We start from the raw sequence: 3,795 nt of genomic DNA, 5'->3' as shown, positions 1-3,795 counted from the left end.
TTAACTGTAGTACATAGTTTGCAATAGGTTTATTTTTTTCCCTTCAAAAGGTCACTCTCAGCAGCACTGAGTTCCCTCTGCCCTTCAGCTCATTTATATGGCTCCACTGATCAAGGCCCACCCAATGGGCGGGCCAACACTCCATGCAAATTATCCAATTAGTCATCACCCACAGTTGGGTGGGGCACATCTCCACAGAAACACTCAAAGAATTACAAACTAATCAACACTGATAACATCTGCCCACACAAGATTACATCAAAGATAATGGTGTTTGGGGGACACAATATATTCAAACTGGCACACGTGACTATATAGGGAACAATGATTGTTTCCTTAGGATAGAATGTGTGGTATGTGAACAAAATCAGCTTAAAAGAAATGGGTTGATGAAGAAACCTTGAGGGCACTATAGTGAGTGAAATAAGACAGACAAAGACAAATATTGCAGGATCTCACTGATATGAACTGATTATAATATATAAACTCATACACATGAAATATAAGTTACCAGGATGTAGAATGAGGCTAAAGAATGGGGGATGATTGCTTCTTATGAGCAGAATGTTCAACTAGGGTGAACTTAAATGTTTGAAAATGCACAGGGGTGATGGTAGCATGTTGTGAGAATAACTAACAGTGCTGAAAGGTGTGTGAAAGTGGGTAGAAAGGGGAAGCTCAGAATCATGCATGTCACCAGAAGTAAAGTTGATGGTTAAAAGATGGGAATGTATAAAACAGTGAATCTTGTGGTGGACAATGTCCATGATTAACTATACAAATATTAGAAATCTCTCTCATGAACTAGAACAAATGTATGACACTATAACTAGAAGTTAATAATAGAGAGGCATATAGGAAAAAATATATACCTATTGCAAACTATATACTACAGTTCTTAGTACTGTAACATTCTTCAATCAACAGTAACAAATGTACTATAGCAAAACTATGAATCAGTAATGGAGGGGGCGTGGTTAGGGGTATGGGAGGATCTGAGTTTCCTTCTTTTGTCTTTATTTCTTTTCTGGAGTAATGAAAATGTTCTAAAAATTGAAAAAAGTTTGTTTGATGGATGCACAGGTATATGATGGTACCATGGACAATTGATTGTACATTTTGGATGTTTGGATAGTTGTATGGTATGTGAACAATCTCAATCAAAAGAAACACACACCACACACACACACACACACACTTGCTGTTTGGATGTTTGGATAGTTGTATGGTATGTGAACAATCTCAATCAAAAGAAACACACACACACACACACACACACACACACACACTTGCTGTTTAATTCCCCAGGGATATGAAGCGCTTCTCCAAACTCAGAAAGCCTTCCTGAGAGGCGTGATGTGCTCCTGCGCCTCCTGCCCGCCCGCCCCGGCGGCCTCCGGCCGTGCGGCCGTGCGCTGCACCGCCCCACGCGCCCCAGGCCGTGCGCTGCACCGCCCCACGCGCCCCAGGCCTCGCAGGCCGCGCGTCAGCCCCGAGAAGCGACGGTTTGGGAAACTCGCAGCCTCCGCCCGCCGCAGCCGCCGGGGCCAACGACTTCCCCTCCCCGCCAGGGTGTGGGATGTTTTAAAAGTAAATGACATGATGAATTAAGAAGCTTACAACAATGCCTGGAACATGGTAAGCAGAAAAATGTGTTATTTTATCAATGTTGCTTTCCTGCTGACCAGAGAGTGTGTAACAGTAAGTTATTTGAATCAAGAAACTCAGTTTTCAGTTTTCATTTCCGGCACTATCATGTTGGGTGATTTTGTTTCTCACCTGGAGGTATGATTCTTCTGTAATAATCAACAGCTTTCATATGAGCTGACACACACCCTTAAAAGTGGCCATGTTGTTGAATGGCGTTGATCCTGTCCCCTGTGGAGATCTGTAGTGGTGTCACTGTTGCAGGCAGTGCCCAAAGGAAACTATGATTAGCAGAGAGCCCCCGAATGGAATTGCTCCTCTGCTTCACGCCCTGCAGGTGCAGAGACCGGGAAATCCTAACCAAGTCCTCAGAGAACCTGATTTGCTCTAAGAGGTGGCCCTGGATTGTTCTCATGGGTGAGGCCTTCCAGCCTGGGCAGCCCTTCCGGTGAAGGTCTGACTTCCCTGGTCACCAGGTAGGATCTCCATCAACTGTCAACTCTGAGTGACAAGCTTTAAGACCAAATGACTGTGTTGTTTACCTCTCTCTAATATGCTAAGGTAGCCCTTGTGCACACTCAAACTCCTTGGACCAAAAAGCCTTGTGGTTCTAGTTTGCCTTTAGGGAGGTTGTATTGTCTGAGTTCATTGGACCAGTTTTGGCCAATAAAGTGCTCACTTGCTCTCTCTCTCTCTCTCTCTCTCTCTCTCTCTCTCTCTCTCACACACACACACACACACACACACACACACACACACACACACACAGCTTTATTCGTTCTATCTAGTGGAGTTTTGGTTCCCAGGGAATATACTTGCCCCTCCCTTCTAATATGAAGTATCTACTGTAGTCCAGTGATCTTTATCCCAGTTTTGAATTCACCTTGACCCCCACCCAATGCCTTACTATTTTTTTTTTTCTTTTTTTTTTTTTTTTTTTTTTTTTAACTTTCCCTTCTTTTTTCAAATCACCTGTATGAAAAAAAATTTAAATTAAAAATTACTGGTTTAAAGAGACTGAATTTGACTTGGTCTAAGGCTGCAGAATTGTTGTCATGGTTTCCTGACAGACATACTCTGTACTTTCAAGAACTGCAGAGATTCAGTAAAGTGTTTTTTGAAACTATAGTAGATGATTTTAAAACAATGCTGCTGCCTGAACAAATCCTGTTTAAAGGAATTTTAAAGAGATACATTTTACTATATCAAAGAGCATACCTGTATTTGCCTAAACATTCTGTACCTTTGTAATGATAGGACCTCCCCCTTCTGGTAAAGCTTATTCCTAGTAAGACTCAACCGTGCTCATTTTGTTTTGTTTTTTTTTTTTTGGCGGGGGGGTCTGGTAATGAATTTGTGAACTCTGTCTTTGGTATATCTTTTATTAAACTGCACTGTTTTGTTTAGTCAAAGTAAATAAGTAATTATGTATTTGAAAAAAAAAAAAAAAAAAAAAAAAAAAAAAACTTTGCGGGCGCGCCTTGGGCAGGCGCAGTGCTGCTGGAGCCTCAGCCGCGCAGGGCGCAGTAGCGGGGAGGGGGGAATGGCGTTGTTGTTTCCTTTTGCCGTTGCGGCCGAGGGTGATCAAACCTTGCTGATGTGGGAGCTGAACTTTGGGCCCACGGCCGAGGCCTTGCTTGTGAGCCGGGCCAGGGCGGAGGGAGGGAAGAAGAAAGCCGCCCAACCTCTGGCCGAGAGTTCCGGAGTCCTGCCTTAGCACTTCACCCGTGCTGAATTACCTCCACTTCCTCTCCCGCCTTGAGGTCTCCGCTAATTTCAGGCCACATTGAGTGCAGGGAAGAGGAAAGAGGGTACCCCAGAGTCAGCTAGCCCAGCATGTTTCCCAGAGACCCAGAAAACTCAACAACCAGCACAAGCTGTCTTCTAATGCTTCTCAGATCTTAGTTTCATGCACTTAACTTGGCGTGGGACACCCACCCCTCCCCACCCGCCAGCATTCTCTGTTCACAGTATTCTCCCAGTTTGGCCTTCTGTATTCAATCCGTGTCTTCTCAACTCTGCGGTGGCCTGTCCTAGTTACTATGCCATCATCAAGTTTTATTCAGCAAGGGATGCTCACAGTGCCCAAAAGGCATGCGACCAGAAGCTGGTTTTTAAGAAATCTCCAGTGAAGGTGGGTCCGAATAT

The 3,795-nt window shown here is 44.1% G+C and overlaps 1 long non-coding RNA gene across 1 annotated transcript; it reads left to right on the top strand.

Annotated features, from left to right (window-relative positions):
- Positions 1–1,195: 1,195 nt before the first annotated feature.
- On the top strand, positions 1,196–2,587 carry LOC119513977. Its single transcript, XR_005212735.1, has 3 exons — positions 1,196–1,638; positions 1,985–2,123; positions 2,417–2,587. It is a non-coding gene; the product is annotated as an uncharacterized LOC119513977 (long non-coding RNA).
- The last annotated feature ends 1,208 nt before the right edge of the window (positions 2,588–3,795 follow it).

Source organism: Choloepus didactylus, chromosome 18, assembly GCF_015220235.1.
Source record: "Choloepus didactylus isolate mChoDid1 chromosome 18, mChoDid1.pri, whole genome shotgun sequence".
Taxonomy (NCBI): Eukaryota; Metazoa; Chordata; class Mammalia; order Pilosa; family Megalonychidae; genus Choloepus; species Choloepus didactylus.
Note: the sequence above shows the minus strand (reverse complement) of the source record. Positions and strands in the feature narration are given on the sequence as shown.